Source organism: Prionailurus viverrinus, chromosome A2, assembly GCF_022837055.1.
Source record: "Prionailurus viverrinus isolate Anna chromosome A2, UM_Priviv_1.0, whole genome shotgun sequence".
NCBI classification, from domain to species: Eukaryota; Metazoa; Chordata; class Mammalia; order Carnivora; family Felidae; genus Prionailurus; species Prionailurus viverrinus.
Window position 1 is genome coordinate 137891912 of NC_062562.1, and position 18557 is coordinate 137910468.

Below are 18557 nucleotides of genomic sequence, written 5' to 3' on the forward strand. Positions count from 1 at the left end.
TACTTAATAGGGGCCAGTGTATAATGCTCATTGCTTGCATTTTTATGTGTCGTAGGGAATGAGTGAAGGGCTATAATAATATCCTCACTACCTCCTGAAATTTTTGTATTGATATTCAATTACAGTAATGTTTTAAAACTTAAATGAATAAAATATAAAAGCTCAAAAAAGTCTGAGAGCAGAAATCTTTTTTAAGCTTAAATTCTGTTTCTGCTTCGTTTTTGTGATAATCTTTTGTTTGCGTCCCACTTCTTTCATCTGGTAAGTGGAGGAAAAATAATAAAACCAGTGCACAGGGTCACTGGCTGAATTTTTATGTTCGTAAAAAGTGCCTTGTGAAGTAACTGGTATTTAAGGTGGTTTCAAAAGAAAAAAAATAGTCTTTGTAGTACTAGTAGTAAATGTAGAAGTAGTAGTCATTATTATTATGAAGACCCTTAATTTCCATATACCATTGCATGACATGGAGAATTAAGATCGCTCTGACTCAAAAATGGATTCAGTAAATTAAGGAGTAACAAATAGAAACAGTGTGCTTACAGACTTGTTTTGCTAGGGTATTTTTGTGCTGCATTGTTTTATGTTTCTATTTTAGTTTTATTTTCTACTAGCTGTTTTGGCATTTTAAAGTAGAAACCAAATGGCAGTGAAGTTGTATATAAAAAAAAAAAAACCAACTCACTTTAATATGGGTTTAATCCTTTTTAAAAAATTGCTTAGCTGTCTACGTGTTATCATTGCAAATAGAGATGGCCTATATTCTGTGGTCTCACAAAGCACTATTCTCCCCAAAACTGTAGTTTTCAATTTGCTCATTTTAGATGAAGGATTTTTTTGAAAAGTAATTTTCAAGATTCATTTCTAAAATTATGTCTGTATGTTATAGACAATCTTTTAACTGTGACAATTGATTAGAGATGAAAAATATATTTTAAAAAGAATATAGAAAAAAAGTGAAAAGGAATTCAGGAAAAGTAATAAGTATTACTTTCATTAAATAATATTGTTATAGTGCATTAAATAATATTGTTATAGTGAGCTTCTATCCAAAATAGTTGTAGAAGTCCTAGCCAGAACAATTAAACACAAATAAATAAATAAATAAATAAAGTATTCCAAATCAGAAAGGAAAAAGTAAAATTATCTCTTTTGCATATGACATAACAACATATGCAGAAAACCGTCAAGATAACCCCCCAAAAAGCTGTTAGAAATAATCAATGAACTCAGTAAAGTTGCAGAATACAAAATCACCATAACAAAAATCAACTTCATTTGTTTTTTAATGTTTCTATTTACTTTTGAGAGAGAGAGAGAGAGAAGGAGAGAGTACATGAATGGGGGAGGGCAGAGAGAGAGATGGGGACAGAGGAGCCAAAGCCGGCTCCAAAGTCAGACGTTTAACTGACTGAGACAGCCAGGTGCCCAACAATTGCATTTCTATACACTAAAAACAAACTATACAAAAAGGAGATTAAGAAAGAAATCCCAGAATGAATAAGTGACATGGATAAAAGGTACAACATAGGGAATATAACAATGGTAATATAATAGTGTTATATGGTGACAGATGGTAACTACACTTGTGGTGAGCATAGCTGAAAATATAAACTCCTCAAATCACTATATTGTACACCTGAAACTAATGTAACATTGTATGTCAACTATACTTCAATAAAAAAGAAAAATATCTATATAAAATATTTTTAAAAAGCAAATAATCCCATTTATAATAATTTCAAAAAGAATGAAATATTAGGAATTAACTTAGCCAAAGAAATGAAAGACTTGTATACTGAAATTATAAAACAAAACATTCTGAAAAAAGAAAATTTAAAATGACACAGATAAAGGGAAAGACATTCTGTGCTCATGATTTGGAAGAGTTAATATTGTTAAAATGCCCATAATGCCCAAAGTGATCTACAGATTCAATGCAATTCCTCTTGAAATCTCGAAGTGTTCTTTACAAAGATAGAAAATCATTCCTAAAGCTCATATAGAAATATGAAAGACCCTGAATAGCCAAAACAATCTTGAGTGAAAAGAACAAAACTGGAAATATCTACATCCTGATTTCAAAATATATTACAGAGCTGAAGTAGTCTAAACAATATAGTACTGGCAGAAATACAAACATAGAGACAGGTGGAACAGCCTAGAGAGCCGAGAAATCCACACATTTATGATCTGACAAGTGTGCCAAGAACACAGAATTGGGAAAGGGTCAACAAACGATGTTGGGAAAACTAGAAATCCACATACAAAAGAACGATATTGGACCTTTATCTCACTTCATACACAAAAATCTACTCAAGGGGCACCTGGGTGGCTCAGTCGATTAAGCAGCCGACTTCGGCTCAGGTCATGATCTCACAGCTCGTGAGTTCGAGCCCTGCGTTGGGCTCTGTGCTGACAGCTCAGAGCCTGGAGCCTGTTTCAGATTCTGTATCTCCTTCTCTCTGACCCTACCCCGTTCATGCTCTGTCTCTCTCTGTCTCAAAAATAAACAAACGTTAAAAAAAAAAAAAAAAAAAAAACTACTCAAAATGGATTAAAGACTTAAAGCTAAGACCTGAAAACATAAAACTAAAAGAAAACAAAGGAAAAATTTTTATCATGTTGATCTTGACAATGTGTTTTTGGGTATGACATCAAAAGCACAGGCAACAAAAGCAAAATTAGATAAGTGATATATCAAATTAAAAGGGATCTGTATAACAAGAGAAGCAATCAATAGAGTGAAAGGCAACCTATAAAATGGGAGAAAATATTTGCAAACTACATATCTGATAAGGAGTTAATAACCAACAAAATATACAAGGAACTAGAATACAGTGATTTAAAAAATGAGTATTGGACCTGAAGAGACATTTCTTAAAAGAAGATAAACAAGTATATTATATACCAACAGGTATATGAAAATATTCTCAACTTCACTAATTATAAAATTGGAAATTAAAATCAAAATGATATATCACTTCAGATTTACTGGAATGGCTATTACCAAAAAGACAAAAATAAGTGTTGGCAAGAATGTAGAATAAAGGGAAAACTTGTTCCGTATTGGTGGGAATGTAGATTGGTATAGTAATTATGGAAAAGAGTTTGGAGCTTCCCCCCAAATTAAAAATAGAACTACAGTATGATCTAGCCATCTCACTTCTGGATATGTATTTCAAAGAAATGAAATCATTATCTTAAAGAGATGTCTGCATTCCCTTGTTCACTGCAACATTGTTCATAATAGCCAAGATATGGAAACAACTTAAATGTTTGTTGATGAATGAAAAGAAAATGTGAGATACAGACACACACACACGTGCACATGCACACACACACACACACACACACACACACACACACACACACACAGGAATACTGTTCAGCCTTAGAAAGGAAATCCTTCCATTTGCAACAAAATGGATGTATTTGGAGAACATGCTAAATGAAGTAAGCTCAACACAAAAAGAGAAATGTTGCATAATTTCCCTTATATGTTGGATCTAAAATAGTCAAATTTATAAAAGCAGGGAGGAGAATGGTAGTTGCCATGAGCTAGGGTCGAGGGAAGTGGAGAGATATTGGTCAAAGTGTACAAAGTTTCAGTTATACAGATGTATGAATTTTAGAGATCTAATGTACAGTATGGTAGCAGTAGCTAACAATACTATATTGTATACTTGAACTTTGCTAAGAGGGTAGGTCTTATTAAGTGTTTTCAACAGAAAGAAAAAGAGGGAGAAAAGGAAGTTGGATAGGGAGGGACAAGGAGAGTAAAAGAAAAAGGAAGTAAGTAAGAAAGAAAATGGTAACTATGTGAGGTTGTAGATATGTTAATTCACTTGATTGTGGCAATCATCTCCAATGTGTGTGTGTGTGTGTGTGTATCAAGATGTCATTTTAAATATGTACTTTTTTATCTTTTAATTATTCCTGAATAAAGCTGGAAAAGAATGCAATAGAGTATAGACTCTTACAAGGGAAATTATAAAGTCTTTACTTTTTAATTAATTCATTTTCAAATTTATATCCAAGTTAGTTAGCATATAGTGCAATAATTATTTCAGGAGTAGAATTCAGAGATTTATCACCTACATATAACACCCAGTGCTCATAGCAACAAGTGTCTTACTTAATAATGCCCCTTGCCCATTCCCCCACCCACAACCCCTTCAGCAACCCTCAGTTTGTTCCTATATTTGAGTGTCTTATGTTTTGTCTACTCCCTGTTTTTATATTATTTTTGCTTCCCTTCTCTTATGTTAATCTGTTTTGTATGTTAAATTCCAATATGAGTGAAGTCATATATATTTGTCCTTCTCTGCCTAATTTCATTTATCATAATATACTCTAGTTCCATCCACATTGTTGCAAATGGCAGGATCTCATTCTTTTTTATTACCGAGTAATGCTCCATTGTGTGTGTGTGTGTGTGTGTGTACGTGTGTGTATATATATATATATATATATATATATATATACACACACACACACGTACACACTGCATCTTCTTTATTCATCTGTCAATGGATATTTGTCACCTGTTGATGGATATTGGGCTCTTTCCATACTTTGGCTGTTGTTGATACCACTGCTATAAACATTGGGGTACATGTGCCACTTCAAAACAGCACACCTGTATCCTTTGGATTAAAAACCTAGTAGGGCAATTGCTGGGTCATAGGGTAGTTCTATTTTTAACTTTTTGAGGAACCTTCATACTGTTTTCCAGAGTGGCTGCACTAGTTTGCATTACCACCAGCAGTACAAAAGGGTTTCTCTTTCTCCGCATGCTTGCCAACATCTGTTATTGCCTGAGTTGTTAATTTTAGCCATTCTGACTGAAGTGAGGTGATATCTCATTGTGGTTTTGATTTGTATGTCCCTGATGATGAGTGATGTTGAGCATTTTTTCATGTGTCTGTTAGCCATCAGGATGTCTTCTTTGGAAAAGTGTTTATTCATGGCTTTTGCCCATTTCTTCATTGGATTATTTGTTTTTTGGGTGTTGAGTTTGATAAGTTCTCTATAGATTTTGTATACTAACCCTTTATCTAATATGTCATTTGCAAATATCTTCTCCCATTCTGTCTGTTGCCTTTTAGTTTTACCAGTTGTTTCTTTTGCAGTGCAGAAGCTTTTTATCTTCATGAGGCCCAATAGTTACTTTTTTCCTTCTGTTTCCTTTGCCTCCAGAGACATGTTGAGTAAGAAGTTGCTGTGGCAGAGGTCAAAGAGGTTTTTACCTGCTTTCTTCTCTGGATTTTGATGGCCTCTGTCATAGACTCTGAGTCTAAAGTTTTCTCTTGGCCAGCAAGAGAGCAGGATGCAGGATCAAAAGCAAGAGATGTCCAGAAGCTAATGTCAAAAGCTAATGTCCACAAAAAGACAAGAGCCCCAAATAAGGGTCCTTGCCCCGTTTTTATTAGGATCAGAAGACTTACAAACATGGTGACGGGTGTGCACAAAGAGACAATGAAACTGTGAACATTAATTTGGGGACGTGAGGGAAGGGGGTCTTGAAGATATTCAGAGTTAGGGGTTTGGGTTAATACAAAACACAATCCTGGTGCTGGGCAGTTGGGCAGAAGGTTGTTTACAGCAGACATGAGGCACCACCTCTGTTTATCTTAGGTAGCCTAGGGGATGAGACAGATAGGACACGTGACCTCAGGGTTAATAAGGCACCTTTTCTTTTGTAAATCAGCTCTACTCTGGGCAGCATCACCCGCAGTGCAGTGGTCTATAGCCCTATTTGCCTGTTTACCTACCTTGGTCCTTCCCTCCTGAGAAAGCAACTTTCTGCTATAGTACTAAATTGACATGCATTTTCACTCTGAATGTCTCATCTTGCTTACCTCATATACCTTTGTATTGGGAGATTTTGCCCCCTCCCTATTCTGGGTGCCTTTGCACCACCTGTCTATTCTGGGTGACTTTACTCCCCCACCCCATCCTGGGTGTCTTTGCACCTCCCTGCTCTATCTTAGGGTCCTGATCTTGTATACCCAAACTTGGGTATAAGCATCCTATGGCTTTGTACTTCTTTATGCCTTGTTAACCCACTGGTGTTAGCCCAGGGGATTCCTAAGCTTATTCCCCACAGGCTTGCTGTCTTACGTTTAGGTCTTTCATCCATTTTGAGTTTATTTTTATATATGGTGTAAGAAAGTGGTCCAGGTTCTTTCTTCTGAACGTTGCTGTCCAATTTTTCCATCATCATTTGCTGAAGAGATTCTCTTTGTTCCATTGGTATTATTTTCTGTTTTATCAAAGATTAGTTGGCCATACATTTATGGGCCCATTTCTGGGTTCTCTATTCTGTTTTGTTGACCTAAGTGTCTGTTTTTGTGCCAGTACCATACTGTCTTGATGATTATAGCTTTGTAATGCATCTTGAAGTCTGGAATTGTGATGCTTCCAGCTTTGGTGTTCTTTTTCAGGATTGCTTTGGCTATTCGGCATCTTTTCTGGTCCGTTACAAATTTTAGGATTGTTTGTTTTAGCTCGGTGATGAATGCTGGTGTTACTTTATAGGGATTGCATTGTACATGTAGATCGCTTTGGGTAGTATCAACATTTTAACAATATTTGTTCTTCCAATCCATAAGTATGGAATATTTTTCCATTTTTTTGTGTCTTCAATTTCTTTCATAAGTTTTCTATAGTCTTTCAGTGTATAGATTTTTCACCTCTTTGGTTAGGCTTATTCCTAGACATTTTATGTTTTTTGGTGCAGTTGTAAATGAGATCAAAGGCATTTAACAAAATACAGCATCCTTTCTTGATTAAAACCCCTTGAGAAAGTAGGGACAGAAGGATCATACCTCAGGATCATAAAGCTATTTATGAAAGACCCACCACTAATATCATCCTCAATGGAGAAAAACTGAGAGCTTTCCCCCTAAGGTCAAGAACACAACAAGGATGTCCACTATCACCACTGTTATTCAGTCTGATATTGGGGGACCTAACCTCAGCAATCAGACAACACAAAGAACTAATGGCATACAAATCAACAAGAAGGAAGTAAAACTTTCATTCTTCACAGACGACATGATAGTATCTATGGAAAACCCAAAATATTCCACCAAAAAATGCTAGAGCTGATCCATGAATTCAAAGTTGCAGGATATAAAATCAATGCATGGAAATTGATTGTATTTCCATACACCAATAAAGAAGCAGCAGAAAGAGAAGTCTCTACTTTTTGATAACCTGTTTCCTTTAAGTAATATAAATATAATTAGCCAATTAAGTTCTCAAATAAAACCGTTACTACATAAGTTTTCCATATCAGCTTAAATTCATGGCTGCAAAACTCTCATCAAATAGTAACTTTCTGAATAGAACTGTTCACTTGGGAGAAAGGTTTTACTTATCCTTTTAGAGTTATACTGTGATTTGTGCTTGAGAAGAGTATGTTCTATAAATATTCAATCTCAGATTTTCTCCTAATCATTTATAGACAAGCATAGAAAATTCAACTCCTTCAATTCATTTTATTTAATGATGTAAATATATATTCTCTGGGGGTAGCAATTTTTTTTGGATTTTTACAACATGATTTTTTTTCTGTAGAATTTTACTTGATCCCTCATCCAAACATTTTCCTTTCTCTGAATGAGAACTGACAAGTAGGAGAAAACAGATGAGCTTAACAAATTACTTTTGCTTTTAAGTTTTTTGTTAACAAAGGACTTTAAATAAAACCATAAAGGAAGTTTCTATAGTTTTCTTTGCAGAAAGGAATTTACTCTATTCTGAGTAAATAGGCTAATGGTTAATTTGCCTTACATGTAATAACATGAATGAGATGTTATACTACTTCTCTGTATTATCTGAAATGCCACAGTGAATTGGGGATGGAAAATAAATATAACTTAGGAAATCTTCACTTTTCTATTGGGTTGGACACACAAGTTGCTTTGAACAATGGAAATATCAGACATGACACAGGAGAAGACTTGAACAGAGTTTGCTTCTTGGGACTTGAATTCTCTTGCTGTGCTTGGAGCCCTAAGACTGTGCTGTGACTAACCTAAACAAGACCTCTGGAAGACTTGGAGTCAAATAGAGGAGAACCAAGCAATTCCTGCTAGGGAATTTGTAACTACCTGTTAGTTAGGCTGTCCTATATCACATAGTCACTTGCCCATCTTTCAGTTGACAGCAAACACAAGGGAGAATCCTACATTAGCTCATCTTGCAAGACGAAACCCACCTATAGACTTATGGACTGGTTTAAAAAGGTTATATTGCTTAAAATTACATTGTATTGCACAATTAAAAGTGAGTGATACATTCACTAATGTAAGTTAGGTGAAAAAAATGATTTTTAAAGAAGACAAGCCGAATAATCTACAACTATGAAATAGGTAATTTGCAAGGGGGCACTTCTGCCCATGGGTTAAAAAATCTAGGCAATTTCTGTATCAGGGAAAAAAAATCTACCTAGTCCTATAGAAAGTTTTTTTTTAATGTTCATTTATTTTTGAGAGAGACAGAGACAGAGCACAAGCAGGGGAGGGAAAGAGAGAGAGGGAGACACAGATCCAAAGCAGGCCCCAGGCTCTGAGAGAGATGTCAGCACGGAGCCCAACATGGGGCTCAAACTCACAAACCATGAGATCATCATGATCTCATGATCTCATGACATCACCTCAGCCTAAATCAAATACTTAACCAACTGAGCCACCCAGGTGCCCCATAGAAAGTTTAAACCAAATAGCAAGTTTAATGTCTTGTCCAAAATAACTTCATTATATTATGTAACCAGGAAATTTAACTTAAATCAGGCTAACTAGCAAATTCAGTTTTTTTTGTCACTGTTGAAATCATGAGGGATGATGCTAAGAATCACTGCAATCTATTACAAAATAGAAACATTTTAGAATATTTGTGTTTACTAAATGCTTACATTTTTTCCAGCTTTATTGCATTATAATTGATATAAAACATTGTATAAACTTTAGGTGTACAGTGCATTGATTTTATATATATATATATATATATATATATATATATACACATATTGCAATATGAATACCACCATATGTTACCTAATAGTTTCATCACATCATGTAATTACCTTTGTGTGTGTTGTGAGAACATTCACATTTTTTTAAAAAAAAATTAATGTTTTTATTTCTGAGAGAGAGAGAGAGAGAGAGAGAGAGAGAGAGGACACAGAGCGAGTGGGGGAGGGCAGAGAGAGAGGGAGACACAGAATTCGAAGCAGGCTGCAGCCCCGAGCTGTCAGTACAGACCCCAGCGTGGTGTCTGAACTCACCAGCAGTGAGATCATGACCTGAGTTGAAGTTGGACCCTTAACCGACTGAGCCACACAGACACCCCTGAACATTCACATTTTAAATATACCTCAGAGTGGCTCTACTTTATACAGTAAATTATATACAATATACTGTATCTTTTCTCATCTGCATTTTCTTTCATTGTTTTTAAAAAAAATCACCTTATTTCTAACCTTATACTAGGAATTATGATTTAGGGACAAAAACAACAAAAATTACAAGAATTATTAAATTGTAATTGACTTGTTAAAATAATTTTATTTAACATAATGTTTCCTTCACAATGTTGTATCATTGTTTCTTGGATGACCTTATACTTTTTGCCTCAACAAAAGGGAGAAAACTGACAGAAAATTCTAGATGTCTATAAATTTTTGTACAAGCTAAGGGGAATAAACTTTTGTATCCAATTTAGCACCTGTTAGAAAGATCCATTTTTTTATTTTTCTTTTAACTTCTTGTCTTAGAATAAAATAGGTTAGGTGAGTAGAACATTTATTGATAATAAAATGCAATTAATGATTTTTTTGCCCCATACTTTAAATTCTACTTAAGTCTCTTCTTTAGGCAAGGAAATCATGAAGAGATTTTTTACCATATCTTCAAATTTATATTTCTTAGAATGGACTTAACGTTATTTTCATTCCCTGTGAAAATGAAAGAAACAGTGATTTTTGAACTCTTGCAACACTCACTGTGTTCTTGACCATATTCTATAACCTTAGGTGCCCTTCCTCCATCAGCCAACCAACTTGAGCCTGACTACCTTCTTTATTTTACATGTGGCTCATCCAAAAACTCAAAACCTGGAAGAACAAGCTATATTCACCCATATATTCATTTTCTTCCATGCCACTGAAAGCTGATTAAGCCAACCCACCTTTTCTGAATTTTCTAGCAGACAATTAGACATTTAAGCTTCCTAAATTCCAAGGACGTGTGCTACTTTATATTAATAATTCTCTTGTGCCCCACTCAAGAAGCAGCCTGGAGTTAATATAAGAGTTTCTGAAGCTTATCAATCATTGACCCAGGGTCAGTATTCAGATCTTCTGTCTTGGAGATTACTACTCCTGCTATCTCAAAGGGTTCTTTTGGGGCTGAGTTGGATTGGAGGTAGAGTTGAGTGCAGGAATGGAGAGAGAAAGAAAAATGCTTAGCATTCTCAATTCATATAAATCAATGGATAGAACTCTTGTTAGATCTTTAGCTTTCTCTGGGCTACATGTGGGTGATGATTGCTTAGCCAATTTACATACCTTTTAATAAATCTTGGATAAATGTGAATTGCAAATTCCCATTGGTTAAACTACAAAAATTTCCACTTAGTATTTTTTAGTGAAATTGCTAGCTTGCATTAAATGTTCAATAAATGTAGATGCAATGATCATATTATTAGCAGTTGGAACTAAAAAAGTAAATATGTGTATTGGAAAGAAGACGTAATTTAAATTAGAATTACTGATTTCTTTTTTTTTTTTAATTTTTTTTTTTAACGTTTATTTATTTTTGGGACAGAGAGAGACAGAGCATGAACGGGGGAGGGGCAGAGAGAGAGGGAGACACAGAATCAGGAACAGGCTCCAGGCTCTGAGCCATCAGCCCAGAGCCCGACGCGGGGCTCGAACTCACGGACCGCGAGATCGTGACCTGGCTGAAGTCGGACGCTTAACCGACTGCGCCACCCAAGCGCCCCTAGAATTACTGATTTCTGCTTATGGATCTAGATTCTTGATCTTGGTCAAGTCAACAAACTTGTCTCATTTGATAGATATAAATACATACATATCATATATTAACTCTGTTTCCTTCCACTTATAATTACCTATAATTCTACACACTATTTAGTCAATATAAAATAACTTTTGAATTTAATTAACTATATGCTCAAACAGAAATGTAAAAATAGCTTTATTTTGACTTTCGTCATCAAAAATGGGGATATAATCACCACAGATGAATGCAGATTTAAATCTCATGAAGACAGTAATATACTCTCAAGGGAATTTCAAGCATATTCATTCATCTTCTTTAGGTCTGAGTTTGTTGGGCATAGAAAACCCACTTGGATACATACCAAAGAACAATTTACTTAACCCTGATTACATACCAAGCCTTAAATGTTTTATTCTACAGGTGGGTATTGATATTTGAGGTACCACAGTTAGAATGCCATGTTAGGAATTGAGACCAAGAAAAATAAATAAATACATGAGATAAGCCACATTTCCATCTTTGTCTCATTTAAATTAAAGGGATTTCATATATCTTCTAACAATATTTCATATTCAATAAACCTTGACAATAGTTGTGCTTCTGCAGCCTTTGAAGTCAGAGGTAAAGCTGAAAGCAGAAGTCCATTAAGTTAAGCCTATTGCATTTCCGAAAATTGACACAATTAGAATTTTCCTAGGGTGGCTGATCAAATGGAACCATTGTTGAATCTGTCAGACAGACCTGAACAGGTCAGATACTATGTTTATAGATATTGACTTTTAATATAACCTGAAGGGAAATGTCCATATCTTCTTCACATGACTCAGTATCACTTCTGAAAAAGTCATCAGTCTTCCTATTTTTTTAATGTTAATTTTTTTTTTAATTTTTTTTTCCAACGTTTATTTATTTTTGGGACAGAGGGAGACAGAGCATGAACGGGGGAGGGGCAGAGAGAGAGGGAGACACAGAATCAGAAACAGGCTCCAGGCTCCGAGCCATCAGCCCAGAACCTGACGCGGGGCTCGAACTCACGGACCGCGAGATCATGACCTGGCTGAAGTCGGACGCTTAACCGACTGCGCCACCCAGGCGCCCCAATGTTAATTTATTTTTGAGAGAGAGAGTGGGAATGAGAGAGAGAGAGCAAGAGCGGAGGAGGGACAGGGAGAGAGGGAGACACAGAATCCGAAACAGGCTTCAGTTTCCAAGCTGTCAGCACAGAGCCCAACGTGGGGCTTGAACCCACAAGCCGTGAGATCATGACCTGAGCCAAAGTCGGATGCTCAACCCACTGAGCCACCCAGGTGCCCCTCATTTGTCCTTTTATTGTGCATATAAATTTAGAGCATTATCAGGAAATATCAGATTTTCTTTAATTAATATGGAATACTTTCCAAAAGTAAGATAGTGACTAAAATAGATTTTAAGAAATGCATCTGGGGGTGCCTGGGTGGCTCAGTCAGTTAAGCGTCTGACTCTAGATTTTGGCTCAGGTCATGATCTCATGGTTTGTGGGTTTGAGCCTGACATTGGACTCCTCACTGACAGTATGGAGCCTACTTGCGATTGTCTCTCTCCTTCTCTCTGTACCACTCCCCTGCTCTCTCTCTCTTAAAGTAAATAAACTTAAAAAAAAAAAAGAAGTTGGCCCCTTAAAAGAAAAAAAAAAAGAAAGAATGCATCTGTGTAAGAAATGTAAAGACCCACATTCTATTAAAACAAAAAACATCTCTGGTCCATTTCAGTGATCTGTTCAAAAGGAAAAAGAGAGAGAGAGAGGGAAACCAAGAAACAGACTCTTAACTATAGAGAACAAACTGATGGTTTGTGAAGAGAATATGTGAAGGGAATTAAGAGTATACTTACCAGGGGAGCCTGGATGGCTTGGTCAGTTAAGTGTTCAACTTCAACTCAGGTCTTGATTTCATGGTTTGTGAGTTTGAGCCATGCATTAAAGCTCAGTGTTGAAGGCTCAGAGCCTGGAGCCTACTTTGGATTCTGTGTCTCCCTCTCTCTCTCTGCCCTGCCCTGCTCACACTCTGTCTCTGTCTCTCAAAAAGTGAATAAACGTTAAAATATGTTAAAATAAAGTATATTTATCATGATGAGCACTGAGTAATATATAGAATTGTGAAATTACTGTACGGTACACCTGAAACTAATATAACACTGTTCATTAATGACACTGGAGTTAACATAAACAACTTAATAAAATTTTTAAAATAAAAGTAAAAAAAAATTAAAAAAATTGTTAAAAAGTAATAAACTGTGGTACAGCCACACAACGGTATTCCAACAAACACAGAATAACAAACTATGGTATATACAATAACTCGGATAAGTCTCAAAGGTATTATACTAAGTACAAAGTTCCAGCCTTACAAGGTTACATACTTTATAATTCCATGTATGTAATGTTCTCCAATAAAAAAACAAAACTTATCTGAGGGAGAACAGATTGATGGTTGCCAGGGTTAGGTGGGCAGGTGCCAGTATAAAGGGATAACATGAGGTAATTTGGGGGATGTTGGAACTTACACTGTATCATGACTGCTGGTGGTCACTTGAATCTATACATATTTTAAAATTCACGGACCTGTATGCAAAAAAGAGCTAATTTTGCCATATGAGAATTTAAAAATAAACAGCATTTCTAAGAAAAAAAAATTGAGCAGTGTACCCAAGTAAAAGTCAGACTTCTTACACTGTTTTATAAAAATTCTCTCCAAACAAAAATCAAAATACCATGAAATACACTTCTTATTAAAATTTAATATAAAATTCCAGACAAGCCATTCTTAGTTTTATTCAGGGTGTCATAATGTCATCATAGGAATTGAATTTGAGACACAGTTTGAACATTAAAAAAAGTCTTAGCTTTCAAAAGTCCTAGGAGAAGAAGGCCGTGTGGGTGACCTCATTATTCAGTTTTAAATTTAGCAAAGGAGATACTGACAGAGGAACAAGGACTATGGGCAGAAGTGGCAGCAGGTGGAAGGCAGAAGCTTTTGGAAAGAATAGACTGTCATCACAGCGAAGAGCTCAAAATTAGAGGGCCATAGTGAACATTTGAGTACTCTAGAGGTTTTTGTGTATTTTTTCTGAATAACAGTGTATACAATCTTTCTCCTGCGTTCCATAGAAAGCATTTAAAAAAATATATATATCCAACTTAGACTTCCCAATTACAGTGAAACTAGAGAGATCTGTTAAAAGAATTAAAAGACACATTTTAAAAACAAAATCTAGGTTTGATTTATGTCATTACTATACTTGCAAAACTTTATAATTCATGTATTGAAATTTAAAAAATACAATATATGAAACATCCAGATGATATGAAAAATAATAAATAAAATGACTTTGATCTTTTTGTAACAACCCAAATTGATATACTATCATCTTGTTTAAATACTTTATTTTTTTTTTTATTTTATTCCCCACCTCCAAATTCCTTTTGGAAGAGTATAATGCATACTATTCCATTTTGCCAATGTAAAGCCTAACACTAAGAATTTAAATGATTTCAGAAAAAAAAAGAAATTCTGGACAAAGACCACACAACTAGACTGTTCTTACAGATCTTATTCATTCTAATAGACATCATCATCTTCTCATATGGATTTATTCAATATGGCATTAAAGTTAAATATTTATAGTTATATGTCTGCACACAAATGGCTTCTTGGGCTGCATTAAAATTTAGACTCTTTCCTTTCACAGTTTGCATTAAAATTGAAACTGATCTCCAATTATATGTAAGAACTTTAGGTAGAAAATGGATATACATTAGAACTTCATAACATACAATGTGATATGTATATTTAATGCAAACTATTACAGTTTTCTGGAAGTTAGATGTTTGTGCACCACATTTTGTTTTGACTGTAGACATACATCCAGGGGAAGTGGTTATTTGTGAGTATGCCCCCTGAGCATAGCACTGTGTTGGTACACAGTATATATCTAATAATAGTGCGGATGAAATAAACATGTGAATAGAAGAAAGAAATGATTTGCCAGTTAACAGGCATTTTAGTGTTTTCTGCACACACAATCAGGAGGAATAAAAGGAGAAATGTTTCAAAATAAGACTGTAACCATCCAAATGAGTGGCAACCAACATCTGGAACTGAGTTCATATGAAAGTGTTCATGAAGTGGTTAAATAGAAATATTCAGAAGTTTAGTAACCAATAGGAACATTGCATCCTGTGAAATGTAATGAAAAAATTTACATCAATGTGATGAAGAAATTTAGATTCTTTATATCAGTGAAATGAAGAAATTTACATTTTTGTAAACAGGCAAGGCTTTTTCAGGTTTCAGATAATCTAGAAGCAGCTTGTTTCCTGATAATATCACCGACCCACCCCAAAACAAATCAGAAAGATAATATGAAAAGTAAGAGATTTAAAAAAGGGGGGGGCAGAGTGAGCATATTGTATTATAGCAGCAGTTCTTATTAAGTCGATGTAGCTCTTGCCATTTTGCCAAAAAGTTTTTTTTTTAAAACAAGATTCTTTAAATTTAGCATTTCATAGATCTGTGCAAATTGGAATAGCAATATATAGATAAAAAAAGAATTACAGGGGTGCCGGGTGGCTCAGTCAGTTAAACGTCAGACTCTTGACTTCCCGTCAGGTCATGATCTCACAGTTCGTGGGTTCGAGCCCCGTGTGGGGCTCTGTGCTGATGGCTCAGAGGCTGGAGCCTGCTTCGGATTCTGTCTCCCCCTCTCTCTACCCCTCCCCCACTCATGCTCTGTCTCTGTCTCTGTGTCTCTCAAAAATGAATACATGTTAAATTTTTTTTAAATTATAGAGTATTCTGTAGACATGGAAATTAAAAATTCCTTGAAAATGGTATTATAAGTCTAGATATGAAAATAGATCATCACAACATAGTTTCTTACAACATCTTCAAAAAGAATAAGTGAAAACCAGGAAAAATAAATTTATCTGGCTAAGACACTTACAAGTTCCAAATCTGAGGAGTAATGGTAAATTACCACCACCACCATGAGAGACGCTGGGATTACTGAAATCAAAAGAACGTGACTTCCAGAATGGTTGATTTAGCAAATCCTGTCCCAAAAGAACAATGGCAACTGGACAGAATCATTCAAACAACCATTTAAAGACTTGGGAAATTGAAAAAAGTCATAAGACAGATCACTTACTTAAGAAAATGTACTGATCAACAGGAAGAAAAGTGGAAGTGTATGGTGTTTTTATCTGGCCTACTCCCAATACTTCTATCCCTGGATCTTCAATACAGACGTTTTAGTAGGGTGGGGCAGTCAGAGAGGACTGGTAGCATAAGGAAATGGCTTTAATGGCGTCAAAGTGTGAAAAATTTTATTTCCAGAAGTATTATCAAAAACGGTAACAACTCCAATGGCAAATAAGCAGGGTACATTAACATAATAACTATACCAATATTTCTTGACCAATTGGGGCAAAAAATAGAATCATAAATCATGAATCTGGAAGGGAAATCAGGATAAAGAGAGCCAAATACTGTCTGAAGATTCAACCTATCCCTGTTTGTATGGAAAGCTAGTGCATGCACAAAGTTAAACTCATGCCCAAGAGGGACCATTAAGCAATACATCTGTGGGTAATTGTATATCCTTAGTGAACAAAGTAAATAGTGCCTGCAAAACATTTCTAAAGTCACTTTTAGTTTTTCACACATTCCCTAACTTATACACAGCTCTGCTGGCCAATGGTGAAACACTGGCTCAAGATGTTAAAACAAGATTTCTGTTGAATCATTGGCTGACAGCTGAGCAACACTGATCAAGCAACAACCCTAAGGAAGACTGGTTAGAATATAATATGATTGAAAGGACAAAAAATTAACAGAGGCAAACTGTAAGGGTAGTAGACTATACACAATTGGGCAAGGCAAGTCACTAAGGAAACAAACAACTATAAAAAGACCAACAACAAGCACCACCCTGGAATGGAAAATCAGAGTCAATATTTGTTTTGATGTGTTCTCTCAAATGCCCAGTTTTCAATAATAACAATAACAAAGATTAGATGTACAAAAGGAGAAACAGGAAATTTTAACCCATGGACAGGAAAAAAAAAAAAAAGAAATCAATGAAAAATTGTCTGAGGGGGTCTCGTATGTTGAACTTAGGAGGGAGTTATAAATATCTTCAAAGAACTAAAATAAACCATGATTAAATAACTAGAAGCATGTACAACAATGATTACTGAATCAAATAGAAAATAATCAATACAGATAAACATTTTAAAAACAAAGCCAAATGGATACTCTGGGTTAAACAATTACAATGAGTGAAAACATAAATTTACTAGAGAAGATTTGAGATGGCAGAAGAATGACTCAATGAGCTTGAGTATAGAGACTATCCTATATGAAGAAAAGAAAGGAAAAAAGAATGGAGGATAGTGAGTGGGAAATCATAGACCTAAAAGATATCAATGAATACACCAGCATACACCTAATGAAGAGAAAGATGGAAGAAGAAGTGGAAGCAGAAAATTCCCAAATTTGATGAAAATAATTTATCTGTACTTCCAATAAGCCCAACAAACTTCAGGTAGTGTAAAAAGATTTCCAAGTAGACTCATCACAGTCATGTGGTAAGGCAAAAAATAGGAGCAAAAGAAAATTAAAATCCTTACAAGCAAGAAGAACACAAGATTAATAGCTGCTCAGAAATAACAATGGAGACCAGGAGACAGTGACATGGAATATTCCAAGTGATGAAAAAAGGGAAAACATACCAACCAATATTTCCATATCTAGTGTAACTATCCTTCAAACGTGAAATAAAGGCATCCCGAGATAAGCAGAGTGAGAGAATTCTTTCATGATGGACTATTCTGGAAGAAATGCTATCAGAAATTTTTCCAGATAAAATAAAATGACACTGGATGGCAAATCAAATCCTCTCAAAGAAAGAAAGATCACTTATAAATGTAATTATGTAGACAATTATGAGGCAATATATTATTTTCTTTTAACAATTTAAAAATAAATTGCATAAAGGAAAATTGCATAAAAATAATTATAAAATTATATTTTGGGCTTATAAAGAAAATACTGCCCGACAGCAGTAACTCATAACCACAAGAAGAAAAGAAGACTACTAGAAATAGTAATTATGTACAGTTCTATAAATGATGATAAGTGTATTTTCTCCTTTCTGAAATCATTTCATATCTGAACTAATAAAGACATAAAAACATATGTGTGTGTATATATATATGTGTGTATACGTATACACACACACACACACATACACACACACACACACACAAACATGTAGTGACCACCCTCCTAGGACTATCATTTTCAAATACATTACTTCCATACGTATTATAGATATTATAGTCATGTACATGCATAGTTTATAGAACATATTTTATAGAGCCCTAAAGCAAACACCAAAGAAAGCAATTCAAAACTAGAGTAAAAAAAAAAAAACTGAAACATAAAAAACATTAATGACACACTAAAAATACCCACTTAGTGTAAA